The sequence below is a fragment of the Zootoca vivipara genome, chromosome 8 (assembly GCF_963506605.1).
Source record: "Zootoca vivipara chromosome 8, rZooViv1.1, whole genome shotgun sequence".
Taxonomy (NCBI): domain Eukaryota; kingdom Metazoa; phylum Chordata; class Lepidosauria; order Squamata; family Lacertidae; genus Zootoca; species Zootoca vivipara.
In genome coordinates, this window is record NC_083283.1 from 58,104,438 (window position 1) to 58,124,111 (window position 19,674).

Below are 19,674 nucleotides of genomic sequence, written 5' to 3' on the forward strand. Positions count from 1 at the left end.
TTCTACTGTACAGGGTAAATTAGAAATCATATTGTGAACTGTCCCATGATCTTCAGATGAAAGACGGTATACAAATTTCAAACATATATACATATTGCATAGCAACCCATTGCCAATGGTTCAATTGCAAACCTTCTGTAGAAGAGAGCAAAGAGTTTCATAGTCCTGCTCTTGGATTTATTTATTTTTAAGTACTTGTTTAAAAATAGCAGTGTCTTTTAAGAAGCATTTGCGCTAGGTGTGTATATCACATGGCATTTTATACTTCGTAGCTATCGTGGAAAGCATAGCTATACCCCCACAGCCACAAGTATTTATCTAGTAGGGGTGTGCTTGAGGGATGATGTCGAAGATGTCTACCCACTTTTTGTCAAATATTGTGCTGGTGCGTCAAAATCAGTCTAGGATATCAGTTCTGCACCACTGCAACCACCGGTGAACCAACTGTGAACAATGGAACAGGTGGAGAAAGCTTACGTCAGGTGTGAAAGAAACATTGAATGGTACCGTGAGGGGAATTTGAGGCCTCTTGAAATGGCCCAGAGGCTCTTTCTTCTGTGTTAGTCGAATGTGTTTAAGGTTTATATGAAGAGGTTCACACAATAAATGAGAAAGAAAGCATGTGCACCTTGAAAATGAGCATTGCCTTGAAAAGCCTTTTTATTAAAGAAATGCATTTCTCCCAATAAATACCGTTCCTCAGAACAGCAGCAAGCTGAGGAGAGGCCCGAAGGTAGCCTGAAAAAAAGAAGCAGCTGCTGTCATACCACAGGTGTGAATCTTCAATTAAGAACCATCATGCTTTTCTGTCAACACTAATGAAATTCAGATGTGACAGGTAAGAGAGCTGCTTTAGGAAACTTTTTTAAAAAATTGTTGGGTTTCTTTCCCCCCCTCTTCCCCATAACAACCACAGTGAGGACTGCTTGCCAACAGGAAAGTAACAATGTGATGGGAGTGACAAGAAATGGGTTTCTAAACAAGGTAACAGCAAGGTGGGGAAGAAAAAGGGAACTGGTGCCCTTTCGAGCTCTGACAAGGTAGATGAGCCCAGAACTGCCATGTTTGAAACAGTGACTGATGACTTTCCATGGAGGATGTTTCATTGAAAAGTTATGCCACCCATGTTGAAATTCAATCTAGACTTCCAAAGGCTGGGTTGAATGGAAAACTCTCAGGGTAGTAAGTGAGCAGAAACAAACAATTCCCATCACAGAGATGAGTTCAATCCATTTAGCACATAGGGAATATTTTCCAGCTCCCCCTTTTGTTCAGGCAATGTATGTGCTGGGAGCTCCCATAAATGAGACAAGTAAACATTGGGGGGGGGATAGTTTGGTGTATGCAAAGGCAAGCTGAGAGGATGTTTTTTGTGAGATATGCTGAAAGTAAACATGCGCACACTGCCAGGCTAGTAAAATTCATTCAGAAGCTGCCTTTTAACATCTACCCTGAACAGGGTCCTTCCAAGCAAAATTTGGCAAAGTTTTAGTGAATCAAGTCCAATCAGTGATTCTGTGGCTGAAAAACCCCGAGGCAGACCAGGGAGAGATTTCTGTAGAACTGGAATTCTGACCAAAGTTCTTGGGGAAATGGTTGAAAAACCAAAAGTTCTAAGGTGGCTTCATGATTAGCTTCAGAAATAAAGCGCTGAAGTTCCAGAAATGAGGACTTAGTTAGCACATGACATTAACTGGAATGTAGTGGAAGGAGGGATAAAGTTTTAACTTCCGTGACTATTTTTTCCTCTCCCCCTTTTCCTGTTCTTCCTACTGATTATCATGCATTATGCTTTGAACTAGGAAGATGGGATTCACCAGTTTCCACGCCACCTTCTTAACCAGACAGCTAGGAAAGGTCAGAAGCAGGGCAGACAGTTGTTCCCTGTGCATTGGATGTGTCTGTTCTCTTCTAGATATATTTTCTTTGGCTCAGGCACCTGCACAGTGTGAGACCTATCACAAATTTATAAGCCTCAATTCTGTCATGCAATTTACTTGCTCGCTTCCCAGCAGAAGCCCACAAAGAAATCCTCTGCATTAGACTCCTAATTCACTGAATATCCTCACTGCGATCTTTCCCAACAAAATAGGGCACACACAAAAAAGCAGCTGAGTTGCAATTGCAGAAAATACACAGCCATATTAGGCCTGATGAAATGTTTCAGCATTCAGAATGGCTCTCTAGTGAGGGGAGAGAGACCCTGTCAGATAGCTTTGCTTAATAAACTCAGTGGTGGCCAGAAAAATAAGGGCCTATTCACAGGGCTCAGCTTTTGTGCTTGCAGCAGATGAATTTTTAAAGTTATTTGTCAGTCCACGCTGACTTTTCAGCAGCACTACCAGACTACATGCTTATGGGAGAGTCAACAACATGCTTTAAACTTAGCAGGTAGTTCATTGGGAAAGTTGCAGGAAACCTAATAAACGCTCTAGGAATTCTAAACATTGTTCCTTCTAAACTGTCATCTTTAGGAAAGGCAAATTCGGTTTCTGAATTTCAATTAAGAGAAAATACAATGTGTTCACTTTACATTTAGGATGACAAAACAAAAAATGGGGTGGGAGAATTAAACATTGCAAATACAAGGGAACAAAAGAGGATTCAATTTTGCATTAAAATTACATTGTTTTCCAAGGGCCAGGGACTTATTCAGCAGAAGCTCATACCTTGTCATACAGTCATACCTTAGTAACAGGTAGGTAGCCGTGTTGGTCTGAGTCGAAGCAAAATAAAAAAATTCCTTCAGTAGCACCTTAAAGACCAACTAAGTTTATATTTTGGTATGAGCTTTCGTGTGCATGCACACTTCTTCTTCAGTCATACCTTAGTTTAAGTACGCCTCGATTTGAGTATTTTCAGTTTAAGTATTCAGCGGACCTGTCTGGAACAGATTAATCCACTTTCCATTACTTTCAATGGGAAAGTCCGCTTCAGGTTAAGTACGCTTCAGGTTAAGTATGGACTTCCGGAACCAATTGTGTTTGTAAACCAAGGTACCACTGTAATCAGATCAGGCACTTCGGAGAATTTCTAGTGAGCCTGGCCAGGCTGGGGGTTCTGCCCACATATGCAACATGAGGAGCTTAAGCAAGGAGATGGAGCCATCGGAGGCTTTATAAATGCACTTAACTCACCAATACTTTATTATGGAAACTACTTTCAGGTGTAGTTCAGAGATTTTGTAAAAATTAGTTCAGTTACCTTTGTTGAAATGAGCACATTCATTACAAACACTGGTCTTGAAGCAAGGACAGGTGGCAAGTTGTGGCACCAAAATCACGAAAGTCCTTTCAGCTGTTCTTTGGCTTCCACAGCTACACTAGGATTGAAACATTGCCTGTTCACAGCTGTCACTGAGATACAAATAGCATTCCTTCTAATCTGCAGTACAAAAGGAGTTCATGCCTTCAGATGACTCTGGTATAGAATATTTGGTCATGATGCAGGAAAGAATTAAATAACCTAAAGGGTCTATGAGACGGGAGACTAAAAATGTGCTCCCCATTCTTCATAGCGCATTGTAAGGTGGATTGGAATTTGAATACAGTGGTACCTCTACTTACGAATTTAATGCGTTCTGAACGCACATTCGTAAGTCGAAAAAAATGCAAGTCAAATCCCATAGGAATGCATTGGGAGAAAAAATTCGTAAGTAGAAGCAACCCTATCTAAAAATTCGTAAGTAGAAAAAATCCTATCTAAACCGCATCCAAGATGGCGGACGGAGCTCCATTCGTAAGTAGAAACATTCGTAAGTAGAGTTATTCATAAGTAGAGGTACCACTGTAGATACAGATACAGTATACACAGTAGAAATAGGGGAAACTTTTCAAATCAAAAGCTGCTCAGAGCTTTCCAGAGGCACAGCAAAATATTATGGGAAGTGATTTCTTGGAAGTTGATGCAAGTATAATTGTGCAGGAATGGGATTACTACTGAGGATCTAGGATATATATATATGACATGTATGTTAAAAATAACAGGCACAGAAAATGTAGTCAAGCTGAAAATGGATTTGTTGAGAAATTTAGTATAGTTATAACATATTGGAACATGGAAGTATGAGCCTCTTTTCTTATGTGTTATTTGGTTTAACTTCATGTGCTGTTTGGGTGTATTTTCTTTTTCTGGATTGTTGTTGTTGATACCTTACAATTTATTTTATGGAAATATACTAAGCCTTGTTAAGTATTGTTATCATTGGGGGGGGGAGTACAACCCTGCAAAGGTGTGGGATTCTCACAAGGAGACTTCTCTGGAGGTTCGTGGCAGATTGATCCTGCTACCTCTACACAAGATGGGCCTGCTAAACCATTAAAGGTGAAATGTTGACCATGGGAACATTCAACACACTTGAGGATGGAATGGCCACTTGTGCTCCCTCTGATGTAAAGGTGTGTGAGGCGAGAGAAGAAAGGAGCTGCAGTAGCTTGTTGCTGCATAGGCTGGTGAGACGTAGCCCATTTTCTTTCCCCTCCTGGGAAGAGATTTTGACAGTGAGCAATGGCTGGGCGGTTGGTGGGCCATGGACCAGCCTTCCCACTTCCCTGTCAGTCATCCATCCCCTGAAAAGCAATGAGAGAAACAAAGCAATAACCATCAGGAAATACATAGACTCACAGCGTATTTATAGATTATCTGCTGCTGTTAGAAGTTGCCTCTGGCTGCCACTTAGCTGCTGAGCCAAGTTCAAGCTTTTTGTTTGCCAGTACCAAGCCCTATAAAGCTTGGGACCCAGGATACTTGAAAGATTGTTCCATCCCTTGTTCCATATACCCAACCAATCACTGTGCTGTGCAGAAGAGGGGCTCTTGTGAGTATCATCTCATCTGTTGGTCAGTTCCATATGATACAGGAATTGAACTCACTCTCTTAACATTTCAGACAAAGGCCATCTCTCTTATCTTTTCAGCACCTACTGAAGTCCTTCCTTTTTTGACAAGTCTTTTAAGTGGGGATATTTCTGCACTTGTGTCTGCGTCTGTGCTGGATTTGAAATGTTTCTTACATATGGAATTGTTTTTGTTTTTCTATATGGAATTGGTTATCTATCTATCTATCTATCATCTATTGTTGGTGATTGACTGTGAAATTGCTTCCTGATATTTTATGGAAGCATTTCATAAATGGAATCTGACAGATAAATAAGGAGTTGTGGGTAATTCAGAAATAATGTCATTTGACATGTGTGGTAGATGATGGCGAGTAAAATGATGCTTTAACCATCAGAAGTAGTCTCCTTTTTTTGCCAGGGGAAAATGCATAATGACCGCTCCCCACATTAAATGGGGGACGACTTTTGCATGGTCGTGCGCAACCCCCCGGACCCTAGTGCGGCCCCTGGACCCCAGTGCGGCTCCCGGTAGTTTGGGCTGGCAAAAATCGTCTCCCCAGGCTGGATACGTGGGGTCTCCGCCTCGCAAATCTCCTCCTTATAAGATGTCAAACGCTTTCACACTGCATATTAAGGAACATGGAAATGAGCACTGACATAGCAAATAATGCTAAATGAATAAATGCTTCAAACAACTGAAAAATAAACCAGTGTGCCATTGGAAGCATAATTTAACCCCAAATACCAGAGGAGTATAGTGGTAGGGAGGTTTACAGAATGATGTGTGTTTATGTAAGTGGGTGTATTATAAGAGAGGCCTGCTACAGATTCCACAGTTCCCAAGCTGTCGTATGTAGACTCCATGCTCCATGCATAAAACTGCTGAAATTTCAAAGACTCCAATGATATGCCATTGTTTTAGCAGACTCTACGGCTAAAGCAAGGCGGGTGTTTGTTTTGCTTTGTGGGGCAATGGGGAGAATCTTATTCCATTATGGGCATCTCACAGTATTTGGCAGTAGTACTGAACTACAATACTTCAATAGAAATGTAGAATTTTCACATAGAAAGAAGCAGCATTCAAGAGCAATAATTATATGGAATAAAGATGGAAAGCTTTCAGCTTTCACTGTGGACGCTTATGCCATATTGTGAAAATGGGTGGAGAGAGACGTTAAATGGTTAGGGATCTTGAAGTGAGCCTAATTGCACACAGCTGTGCTGAAAATGCAAGCAATTAGATGAGCTTATCTTGGGCACGTTCTGAAGGGGGGCAGGCTCTCTAAGCGTCTTTTGTTTTGGATACCCCAAGATAAAAACAAGAGATGGATCTATAAAAATACGAAAGATTAATAGTGTTATAATGGTGTATTTAGAAGCACTGTAGATGAAAGCTCTTGACTGGCTTATATAGCTGGAATAAGGGAGACCGACTTCTGCTGGAGACACCTAATATTGAGAAGGAAAGTCCATTCAAACATACGTGTTTAACAGCAGACTCAAGCTTATTAAGCACTGAAATGATGAAAAACCAATAATGGCACAAATTTCTCACAATGGTAACTTTTTAAGAATGAGACCCACTTGGAACAAACACTTTACTTGAAATTGATTGAAATGAAGTCATAGAATGGAAGGAAAATGCACAGAATGGGGTGCGGAAGCATCTGTTGATCTGGAAAAACTTTTGACACATCTTGTCTGGTTTGTTCCATCTGAGCTGGATCTAAGCAGGCTTACAGCCTTTTTTTTTCTTGGACTCTTTCCATGGTCACTACGGTAGACTGGTGAAAAAGAGAACCAGCTATTCCTGTAGCACGAACAGCTATGAAGAGATGAAGAAATTTCAGCAGGTAGAGTTGGCATGACCAGCAACATCTGCCGAAATTCCTTCTTCTGCACTCTATTAAAGGTGCAGCAGCCCTATCCTCAGCTTACTTGGCTACCTAATTTACACTGAAAAAAGCCAGCCTGTTCTACAATTTTTAATGCATAAAGACCTGCCCTGGTCCTTGCCAGCCAAGTGGCCAGGAGAGAATAGTGCAAGGTAAAAGCAGAGGCATTTGGGTTTTGCATCTATTTTTATGTGGTAAACAAAAGTAAGTGTTCAACTGCCTGAGCGCATTGGGTGCATATGTTATATTATACTCAAGGAAGTGCATGGGAAGATATATATGATGTGTGTGGACCTGAAAGAGGGAAAAGGTTTAAGTTAAATCAATCACACCCATCTGCTGTAATAATCAGGAATCTTCCACGTATGAAAAAACACGTTCAGAGATAGTTCACATACAGCAAGTTACAGTCACCTGGAGAGCTGAGCCCCCTGAAATTAGCTCATATTGCATCAGGCTGATAAAAAGCCAGTATAAGAGGGAGAGAGAGAAAATCACATAAATGCAAGACTCTGATTTTGAATGTTATAACCTCTGGGCTCTACGTTTTACCATTCAACTGAACAGATAACATTTATGCATATGGAGCTGTTGTATTGCTAATTCCCGAAATAATGTGTGCAGCATGGCATATCATTCCACTGACAAGCAATTGGCAGGTAGCTTTTACAATAGCAAGATGGATTCACAGCATGGAATGTGTTGATTGCTCGTGTCAACCCCTTAGCAATTTTAAACTAGTAGTAATTAGAGCTATAAATCTCTCCCAAGTATAATTAGATTACTATTTATACCTATTGTCATTAAAACCAGCCTGAGACAATTACTTTTTTTGGTTCCATTGCTGGCAAAAGTCTCTTTAAAAGCAATAATCACAGTGTTTAACGCAATCCATATTCCTAATTCTATAATGCAAAATATCAAGGAAATTAGACTGCCTCCCTCTTATACCCAATGAGATGATATGGCAAATTCACTTGTGTGGGTTTCCTAAATTACACTTATCAGTGCTGGATTAAAGGGCATTCATTCATTGAATAACACTCTAGACTACATTTATTTGACAGATATGTCATTCCCCTTTTCCTATCCATAAATGTAACGATGCAAGCACAGTCCATTTAGCTTTCCTCTGCTTTGCTTCAAAATGGGCAGGCTCTGGATATTTTCATTTTCCTCTCAAGTGGAAGCATACCCACTACCTCTCTGTCATAGGAAAATGAATTGTGTCACATTCTGAGTAGGAACACACCTAAATTTGTATTGTCCCTTTCAACACAATAAGCATGATCGTTACCCTCATTCAGTACTTGAGTCATCTCCATATTTTTTGTCGTAACATGGAGCCAGCTTTTCCCATCCATAGCGCAGGTGGATTCAGCCCTTGTGAATTAAGCTGCTAACCCATTCCTATGGTAATTTTGTCTTATGACCAACTGATTGCACACAGGTTTTCTTCCTCATATTGATCAAGCTATCACATAGAGCTCTATCCATCATACAAGTAATTTTCAGCTGGTGCATGAAAAACACAAGAATGAGAATTGACACGTAAGATCTTGCAAAGATGGCTGTCGGATTGGAGGCCAGAAAATATGCATCACCTTTTAGACCTCCTAGACCAAGTAGGAGAGGAGGAAGCCCCAGCTGATTCTTCCACTGGTGCTTCTGCCTACCCTTTTCTTCTGCTTAAAGTAGACATCAGGAGTCCCATTTCGCCCCACTGCTGGTGTAAAGATAGGCAAATGAGAGGACTAGGACAGAGCAGGAAGGGACAGCCGTGGTCACATCATCTCTTGCTGTAACTGGGTGTTCAAATGCACACTTTGTGGTATGTTTTTCATTCAGATAAAGATTCTAGAAAGCTGTCATTTGCAGTGTTGCATAATTAAAAAAAACATTTTAATGCAGGGATGAGGAACTTGTGGGCTTCTTGTTGGGCTCCAACGATGTCCCAACAGCTAGAATAGCCAATGGTCAGGGATGATGACCATTAGTTGCGGTCCAGCACCATTTCCAGGATGGGGGCTAATGGTTCCCCACCTGTTTGAAAACATGCTTAAACTAGTTTTATAGATTAAACTGCAGTGGGCAGCACATTCTTTAATTACCTGATAAAGTACTAGTCACTTCTATTCCCTTACACACAAATGATGTGAAGAAGAAGCGATGCAAAGTATACTTGAAGCTGTGAGTTTTTATTTTTCTTGGATTAACCATAGGTATCTTTTGGACACGGGGAAAACCAATCATTAGACCATTATGAAATTGAATGTAATATGAATGGCTGCTCCCAGCATAGAGGCTGGTTAATGGACTGTGGGATAATCCTTTTCAAGCACATTTTTAGCAAGTGGTCGAAAAAGGCGATAGCAATTCCACGAACCTCTTGTGTTTCCAGTGCTGCAATGCCAAAACTTTCACAAGCACTATATTCACTAGGCAACAGGGGGTTATAAAAGTATGAATTCCTTAATAATGAAAGAAGAACATTCAAACCTGATGTTCTCGACCTAGACAGGCTTTAGAATAGACTTTCCATGTTGTGTGAGTTTTGACCATTTAAACTCCCTTAATTGATGTTCTTGTAGTGCTTTCCCAAACTTATCCAAGAGCTGGCAGTGTTTCTAGCAGTCCTGTGTGTATGCGCACATACACAAATATGTGTGCAATTGCATGTGTGCATGTATTGAATTAATATTATTTACAGCCTTCTAAAGTCTGCCACAGAATGTTTGAATCAATGCCATTCAGCATATCACAATTATAGTTGTTCTATGTTTTAAAAAAAAACCCACTAGGAAGTTCATTTCTTCCTCCTGGATCTATTTATATTCCCTGTAATTTTAGCTTATGTGGAAATGATGCCTTAAAGATCAATGTTACAGCTCCACCTATTACACTAATATTTTTTAAAAAGAAAGGCCACCACAAGTATATACCTAGTGATGGACCTCCCAGAATTATTAAAGGCTACAGGGAGCCTGGATCTGAATCCCTGAATGTTGGATTTGAAGTGGTCAAAAGCATGGAACATTATGGCCTCATGGAGACACAGCCTATGAAAAATATAGTATTTGTAAATCCAGCAAACTATATGTGTATAAAAATTAACCATGTAATGTAAAAGGGTGGAAGGAATTGCAGAGTCAAAGGGATTAATTGGTCCAAAATTAAAATACAGTTGTACCTCGGAAGTCGAACAGAATCTGTTCCGGAGGTCTGTTCGACTTCCGAAATGTTCTACTTCCAAAGTGTGGCTTCTGATTGGCTGCAGGAAGCTCCTACAGCCAACTGGAAGCAGTGGAAGCCCCGTCAGACGTTTGGGTTCCAAAAGAACGTTTGAAAACCGGAACACTCATTTCCAGTTTTTGATCATTCGGGAGCCAGAACCTTCCACTCCCAAGGCATTCGGGAGCCAAGGTACGACTGCACAACAGTGCTGTTAATATTAAAAAGGCAGGAAGGTTTTAAAATTGCAGAGTCATTATTTGAAATGTCTTGTCTATATCTTATTCGCAAATGGCAGTGTTTTGAAAAATAAAAATAAAGGTGCTAACTTACAACTGCTACCAATTTCCAATTCTTATGCTCCTTCCATTTTCTAGTGAGTGGAACAGGTGGACTTTTCTAATTACGAAAACAAGATTCTTGTTCAGTGGAACATTCCTCCCAAAGCTTGTCTTTCTATGCTAGGGAGGGACACTAAAGATAGAGATAGCTGACAAGCAACAGTATTTGTAATTTCAACACAGTATTTGTGTTTCAAAGAATGAAGCAGTTCATGTACTGCATTTATTGGTAGGAAGGAATTGCTCTTATGTGGATTCCCCTCCTCTTTTTTTATTTTTCTTGTGGACCCAACACAGCTGCCTTTGTTCTTTGTGTGACTTGGAAAATACTGAAATACTTGGAAATACTATCCATTCAATAGTTGGTTCCGGAGGTGGAGGAAGAGGATCTTAGACCACCTAGTCTTAGAACTTGATTCCCTGAGGAAACAAACCCTCCAACTGCTTGGTAAAGCAATCTGGCTTCTGCTTTTTACCTAGCTCTCCAGCTAAAATTAATCTCCACCTCTGTTCATACGAGGACTACCTAGTTCCTCTGTTTTCCTGGTCCGCCTGCAAAATATCCTGTGTATTTCACGTAAGGGTGAAATATAGATCTGGGTACGTACAGTGGTACCACGGTTTAAGAACTTAATTCATTCTGGAGGTCTGTTCTTAACCTGAAACTGCTCTTAACCACTTTAGCTAACGGGGCCTCCTGCTGCCGCCGCACGATTTCTGTTCTTATCTTGAAGCAAAGTTCTTAACCTGAGGTACTACTTCCAGGTTAGCAGAGTTTGTAACCTGAAGCATCTGTAACCTGAAGCGTCTGTAACTTGAGGTACCACTCGGCATATGAGATATGGGAATAGCTGTTATATATTTCTGCCTCGGTGCAACTTGATACTTGACTATCTCCTAATACAAACACAAAAAGTGCTGAAAGACACACAATTGTGACAACAATATGTCAATAGTGGGAATAGATTCTTGACAGAATAGACAAAGTAGCGTTAAAGTCGCAAAAGTGTACATTTCGGCAAGGGTTACAAATAACAATATAGCACAAAAACAATTATTGTACTGAAGGATGCTCTGAGCAGTGCATGACTTCTGGATAAGGTCCTGTTTCAAAGATCTTCCTCAGGTGCTAACACCTCAAAAGTGTTTCGAGGCTTTAACTACAACTTTCAAAACTGGGAGGATTTCAGGAATGGGAATATCCAGGGCTTTTGTTCAGCCAGAACTCGCCAGAACTGAGTTCCAGCAGCTCTTTAGTGCGTTCCAGCATCTCTAGCATTGCCCCATCATGGCGCTCGGGGCTGTCCTATAGAATTGATCGGAGCTGCATGGCAGAGGTTGGTGGCGAAAGGCGGCAGTTTATGCTATTTCGCCATGGTGGTGGGGCAAGCGGGCGAAGAAGAGATCCTCCCTCCCCAAAAAGCTTAACAACTTTGATTCTGGCACCTCTTTTTCTAGAAAAAAAGCCCTGGGTATATCTCCAAATATTTTACTTGATTTCAAGAAGATAATACTATGGTGGAACCTCTACTTACAACATAATCCCTTCCGGAGGTCCAGTCATAACTAGTAACGTACGTAAGTAGAGGCACACTTTTCCATAGAAAGTAACGGAAAAGTGAATTGATCTGTTCTGGATGATGAAAAACACCCCTAAAACAGCAATTTAACACAGATTTTACTGTCTAACGAGACCACAGATCCATAAAATGAAGGCAATAATCAATGTACTGTACTATAAAATAAATAAGACAGTATTGTAGATGAAAAAAATAACATTTTTTCCCCTTATGTGCACTGAGGGTGGGTGGGCTTACTTGGCTACAAGCTGGTGGTGGGGCAAGGGTCAGTAAAGAGCTGATTCACTTTGGCCAGGGTCACTTTTTTTTCTTGCCAGGCCAGGTTCTTCTCTGGACTTCCTCAGGTTAGTTCCTTGGCGGAGTTTGGGGCTGCAGTGAGCCCTGCTGTGCCTCTTGCAGGCAGCACCTCTTCCCGGCAGCAGAGGCCTCAGCGCTGCTCCACACCTGGCCGAGCGAGCTCCAGGCTGCTGGCAAGGCCTCTGTTCGTATCTAGAGTCAAAGCACCTACTGAAGGTTGTAACTGGAATTGGACGTAGGTAGAGCTGTATGTAAGTCGAGATTCCACTGTACTATGAGAGTCCACAACAGGGGTCCCCAAACTAAGGTCCGCAGGCTGGATATGGCCCGAAGGCCTCTTTTATCTGGCCCGCAACAACCGTGATGACCGCCTCCACCCGCTCTTACTGGTGCAGCGATGCACTTCCGGGTTGGAAAAAAGCACCGAAAATCACTTGTGCGCATGCGCATTGCCCCCCCCTGACCCAGCAGTGCACTGGAAATGCGCATGCACACAAGCGATTTTCGGCGATTTTTCCCGACCTGGAAGCACGCCACCGCACCTGTAAGAGTATTGCGCATGCGCACAGACGCATGCTCCCGCGCACTCCCCCCCCTCCGTCCCACCGCGCAATCAAAGCCGGGTATGTTTGGGGACCCCTGGTCCACAATTATAGGCAGGGTTATAGGCACCCTTGTTTGTGATGTTATCTACTAATACAGCCTTATTTGAATTTCTTCTGCCTCATCTATAACTCCATCTTAAGATTCCTACAGGATGCAGACATGGGGGGGGGCTCCTCTCTCCCCACTTCTGCTTTGGGTATTGCCCCTACAATGTTTATTTTAAGCACTAAAATCCAGTATCCAAGGGTCTGTGCAGTGTGCAAACACTGCCAGATTCTCAGTGCTTTAAGTTTTGACAACCCTGATCACCTGCCTGGGGAGAGGTTCAATTTAGGCTGAATTTCCCTTTCCCCAAGATGAAGACAGCGCTGATAATCTGTTCAGCTTCAGAAAAACCTCCAAGGCACATGTGGCTTCAAGCCTAGTCTATATTCTGGAATTAAAACACACACACACCAGATAAGCAAGGCGGTACATGTTCAAAACCGGGTCCCTAAGTAAGCTTTTAATTAATATAAATAGAGGAGTCATTACTATTTAATCAGATATCTGAACAGCCCCTATTTAAATTATGTACAGATGTAATCACATAAAATGAGACTAGGGTGCATCACTTCCTCTCCCGCCCCCAAGCCACCACTTCTGCAAGCTCTGCACACTTTAATTTGACTGTGGCAGCTTATTTAAACAGGATCACATTTATTTCATTACTTCTGACTTGTTTGGGAGGTTTCTGATTAATGTAACTCTGTTTTCAGCCAAGCAAACACACATCCAGTTACTGTTGCTGTTTATGATTTATTTAACTCACGAAGTGTGGCGTAATCTTTATTGTATTTGCTCTGAGCAACCTTATAACCCTATGTGGATCTTCAAACAAAGGGCTCAGAAAGATATGGAGAGGGGCCACACCCCAACCTCCAATTGTTCATAAGAATGTGTTGCGCAGAGGTTCTAAATGCACAGACTGTGTCCTGAAACAAATGAGGACACATACCATGTGCTGACGTACATTGGGCTCTAGGCATACAGGCCTCTGTGCACAAGTTCTGATATACACATGGGGGTCAGTGGCAGGACCAGCAAGTGCAATCCCATAATGCAGCTGTATATGTTCGTTTCCATCTGTTTCCTGTTGTAGTCAAGTTGTGAGCACACAGGGTACTAAGACCAGACCAGGCAATTCCTGACAGTCAGCTGGAATGAGTCTTTCAGGGATGAGGAACCGATTGGACTACAACCCTCATTATCCCTGACCACCGGCTATGCAAACTGGGGCTGATGGGAGTTGGAGTCAAACGACACCTGGGTGGGTCAATGATGCTATTCAGTGGCCCAAAATTATGTATTTATTAATTTTATTAAGTTGATATATCACCCTTCATCTCAAGATCTTAGGGTGGTTCATAAAATAAAATACTGTACAAGCTAAGAAACACAGGGAATAATTAAAAACAACAAAACAAGACACCCCCAACAGACAAATTTAAAAGAACATTAATCAGCCAAATGCCTGGTTGGAGAGAAACATTTTTGCCTGGTGCCTAAAAATATATAATGGTGGCAGGCAAACCTCCCTGGAGAAATCACATTCCACAAAGAGGGAGCCACTACAGAGAAGGCCCGTTCTTGTGTTGCCACCTTACAGACTTCACATGGAGGAGGCACACAAGGAAGGGCCTCAGATGCCCACCAACTGTGTTCAGTTGGTTAGAGTGTGATGCTGATAATGCCAAGTTTGCGGGTTTGATTCCCCTATGTGACAGCTGCATATTCCTGCATTGCAGGGATTTGGACTAGTCCTGTCATAGGCCAACTCAGCCCTCCAGATGTTTTTGGGACTACAACTCCCATCACTCCTGACCACTGGTTTTGTTAGCTAGGGATGATGGGAGTTGTACTCCCAAAACATCTGGAGGGCCGAGTTGGCCTATGACTGGACTAGGTGGTCCTCAGGGTCCATTCCAACTCTACAATTCTATGATGAATGTATTGCCCTGGGTGGTTTCTACAAATTTTGAGTGGAGATGGCCCTGTTCAGATGACATAACGTGAGCTACCTCTCCTGGGCTCAGACCTTATCTATGTGCCAGGCTCCTGGTCCATCTAATTTTGGGTGACTATGAAATCGCCACAGCAGACAGTCCTAGTTTAGCATCAGAATCTGAGTCAATTAACAGAGGGGAATAGGAGCCAGGTCACAACAACAAATTAACCATTCAGAGCCCTGGATTTGTGCACAATTGTGGAGTTGCAAAATGTCATCACTGTTACCACCTGCACTTTAAATACAGTTAGATCAGGCACAGGCAAACTCGGCCCTCCAGATGTTTTGGGACTACAACTCCCATCATCCCTAGCTAACAGGACCAGTGGTCAGGGATGATGGGAGTCCCCAAACAACACTAGAAACCTTTAATGGCTACCTGTACAAAGCTACGGGAGTGTTTATCACCACGTCATCATATGTGAAACTCACATTAGTACAGGGGTATGAAGCACTTAAAATTGCAACCGCTGAGTTCAAACAGTGTATCTGAGACTAGCCAATCTAGGGTGGTGTAATTTTTATGGTTTTGAGTAAGGGTTAGGAGGTCCAGGGTTCAAACCCTTACTCAGCCATGAAGCTCACTGGTCACTTTGAGCAAGTCCCCTGTCTCAACCCAACCTACATCACAGGGTTGTTTTTAAGATAAAATGGGGAGTGGGAGAGCCATGTGTGCCAGCAGGAGCTCTTTGGAGGAAAAGTTGGGTATAAATGTAATAAATAAATAATTTTCAAAATTGGACTTTTGAATTAGAAAAGAAATCAAATGGCGCAACCAGGGAGAGGAAGCGATGGAAGAAGAATGGAAAGATTTTAAATTATATCTTAAAAAACATGCTAAAGTAACATATTAGAACAGAAATTAAGTTGTAAATAAACTGTGGAAATTAGTAATATGTGTTATGATAGTTAGAAAACAAGATATATAAGGTGATTAAAATGATATAGAATTTGCTCATTATAAATGTGTTAAAGAACGGCAGGGAGGGAAGCCAGAGGGGGTCCCCATAGACAATGTGAAGGAAAAAGGAATAAGTAATTCGATTTTATGTTTATTTTTCTTGTATTGTTATTATTGTTGTGTTTTTTCTTTTGTGTCTTTTTCTTTGTACTTTGAAAAACTCTAATAAAAATTATTATAAAAAAAGAAAAGAAAAGAAATCAAATGGAACTCAAACCCGAAAGCTTCAATAGAACTCAAACCCGTTTGACTCCTTGCTCACCAGCTCCAAGCAACTGGTTCTGTTGTTCAATGTGTATACAAAAATGATTAATTGCCTGCTGCTTGCCTCTGAGCATAATAATAATAATAATAATAATAATAAATAAATAAATAAATAAATAATATCTCAGCTCCTGCTGCTTGATATACTGAAAACAAATAAGCTGCATCTTTTAAACATATTAACAAAATAATTACACAGAAACACATGTTAAAGAGTAGCAGTGACAGCCACTGAGTGCTCAAAAGTGGTCATGACCTAGCTTCAAGTTGTGAAGTGTCCAAACTTTATTGAGCATTTTAATGCACTTTTTAATGCATTTTAAAATCTATTATTTGATCCATCCTCTCTGCCAAATGTAGGGGGCAGGCCCTCGTATTCTATTTAAACTTAAACTGAGGGGGGGTGTTTTTACAATATTGCCCGTGAAATTAATGGCTGAAACTGAAACTCCTAGCTTTCTGTCCAGTGGGAATGGCACTGGATATTACTAGGAAACACAGCAGTTAAGAACATAATTGTTGAGCACAGAAGCGGGTAAGAAAAATACAGCACCTCCAAAGAAAGGGCTACATTACCCTCTTCCTCTGCTCCTAATAGGTTCAGGAAAGAGCATCAATTTTCTGATATTTATAACCTCCTCTAAACCCTGCTTGTGCCACTGCTCTTAACATTTTATCTGGATGATGTGTGTTTTACTTTATTGAAAGTGTATTGAAAAGCAATGCACTGTAGTTTATAACTGGCCTCTAGATGATGCTAGGATGCTTTATACTCCGTTCTGTTGAAGCACTACTTTACTTCAAACAGGACCTTGAACTCAAATTATCTGGTAGGCGCTTTCTTCAGAGTCAGTGCTTCATTGTCTATCAGTTGAAAAACAAACTGCTCTCTGGAAACCCCTCTCTGGCACTGCTTTACAGAGTACTGATGTTGATGGAGCTTAAACGGGTTTTCTGCAATTGTCGTTCCAGGGCTGCAGACACACTGTGGTTTGGATTCAGTAGCTGGCTCTGCGGGGGCCAGTGAAGCATGGTTGTGCCTATTGGGCAGAGGGTGTTTTGGTTCCTTCCAACTCTATGGCTCTAACTTCCCACAATGACCGTCTGTATCCACAGAATTCACAGAAGCATGTATTGTTCCTCGCAATGCAAAAATGGAAATAGCCCCCATGAATGGAAAAATCTAGCTGGCATCAGTAGTTCTTCAATCTGGCATAAGTAAGCCATAATCAGACGGCTCCAGTTATGGAGGTTGGGAATGTTGTTGTCACACTCCCAATACATAAAGATAAGGTCGGTGTTTCAATTTTCATGGGGACTTCAGATGACTGACAAGAAGAACTGGTCAGGAATGAGAGTGACTCTCGCCTGCTTGGAGAGAGGCTATCCTTGAGGAGAAGGTCTCCACCTTTCCCCACCTGGAAGCTACAATCTGGACAAGCTCTTAAGTGCTATGTGTAGACCGCTGACTCACATTTCTTTGTCATCTTCCATAAGTTGAACAGCTTTACTGCACAAACCAGTCAGTGTTTCTTCAGAAGGAAACCAACTGTGTCCAATGCAGTTTGCTTCCTAGTTCAACCTGATGTTTTATACTACAATTCCCATCATCCGTGACTATTGGCCATGCTGTCTGGGGCTGATGAGAGCTGTAGTCCACAATATCTGGAGGAGCACCATGTTGGCTATTCCTAGTTTAGGTGACTCCATTAGATGAATCCAGCAGAGGGAACTACTGTTGTATGAAATTACTTCTATTCAGCCAATAAAGCCAAGAAGCAAAAGCTGATCTGCCAAAGCCCAGCCAAAAGACCTTCTCCGTCTTCTGGGACATTGCAGAGAGAATAGCTGAGCAGAGGCAGTTTCTCCTCTGTAACAAGACCACAGCGAAAAGAACAGCTGCAAAGGTTTTAGAAATAAAGGAACAAGCAAAACTGGCCTGCTTACATGTCCCAGCAGTTCAGGAAATAATTTGCCCATGTTCTGAACCTGAACAACCATAGAAAGAAATGGCAGCTTGGGAAAGGCTGGGTATCCTAGATCTGACAGAGAGAGAAACTATGGACAATCAGGAAAAACACAGTCATGTTCAGGACACCTCAATGTGGCTAACTCATAACATCTCTCTTTGCTCCTCTCCCTTATAAAGTAGTTAAAACTAAGATTTCTAAGTGTGATTCCAGAGCTAGGAATAGTACATTAATTATACTAATAATTAATTATAACAGACATTGGCTGTTTCCTGCACTGCTATTGTCTAAGAACAGGCTGGTTGGTGCATGTAGTTCTGTTAACTATGAACTCCTCAAATCTGGTTCCAACCCCATATATATATATATATATATATATATATATATATATATATATATTGCCAACATGAAGTTTTGCATCGCAAGCCACAGGTTTTATGGCACCAGCCACAATTGTATATTGATACATAGTTAATGCCCCCATCCCCAAATTAACATTGTCAGTTCTCTTCCATAACTTTAGCATGGCTTTTGGGGGAAATCCAGATCAAGAGCACCAAAAATATATATTAACATAAACAGAACATTAGATACTTCCCAAGAAACATAAAACATAGTACATGAGCCAATATCAGAGTCATACAGTATCTTATTGCATATCTAAAACTGACAGTATTTATTAACACTTATGAAGAGTGTCATGATGACACAGACTACTTTCATACTCACATTTTGGTTATTCCACATTATATACTGTGACTCTTCTGTGGCTGCTATTAAAATCCAATATCCCCCCCCCCCCAAGACATATTTTTGAACACACACACATCTCATGCATGTACTTTTATATAGATGAAGACTGGTGTGCAAAGACTACAGGTCTGTGGGGAGGGATAGCTGCCTAGAAAAAGAATTCAGAGAGTTTAATAGACTGAACTTATTTTGAACCCATATATATTTTGGGATTTCATGTGCGGAACTCCAGCATATAGCCACTTTAGGAATTTTCATTATTCATACATCCATACTGGCTGAATTTACAAAAGTTGCTGGCATAATATTTATGACATTCAGATGCTACAATAAAATACATTGCAACTGAGAGCTAGTTAACCTAACTGTGGCTATAAACAGACATTTGGAAGAAATCTCCCCAAGATTATTGCTGGATTACATTTGCTTTTAGCTGAACTTCAAGGAATCAAGGGCAATTGTGAAATGTGTCATCACAGGCAGGTCTTAAGCCATCGCACAAAATTCGTACATTAAAGGCCTGTTAGGTCATCTGGTCTGTTTTGGATTCCGTGCACTTTCCTGCTTTTTTGAAACTTATCACACAGGCATCATTTCCATAAAGTTATATATGTTATATTGTAGATGTTATATTGCTATTATGTTATATTGTGTCCTCCGCCATCTATCTGAGCTTTATTCAGTCTCATACTCCACCTTCCAGAAAGGATTTGGTGCCAAGACTCATCACTAAAACTGGCAATTGTAGGAGCCAGGTGGCTTCAACTCAGGGGACTTGGACACCGCCACTGACTGCCCAGGAATAGGGTGATCCAAGCTAGACAAAACACTGGTGCATTCCAGGCTCCTCACTGTAGTCCTGTCGTGATGGTCTCTCAGCCTGCTGTATGTT

General features: G+C 41.3%; 1 long non-coding RNA gene across 1 annotated transcript in view; it reads right to left on the reverse strand.

Annotated features, from left to right (window-relative positions):
• Positions 1-629: 629 nt before the first annotated feature.
• The window catches only part of LOC132592555 (uncharacterized), a 46,004-nt gene continuing 26,959 nt past the window's right edge, over positions 630-19,674 (reverse strand). The window contains exon 2 of the long non-coding RNA XR_009558048.1: positions 630-4,568. This is a non-coding gene — a long non-coding RNA (uncharacterized LOC132592555). The remainder of the gene's footprint in view (positions 4,569-19,674) is intronic.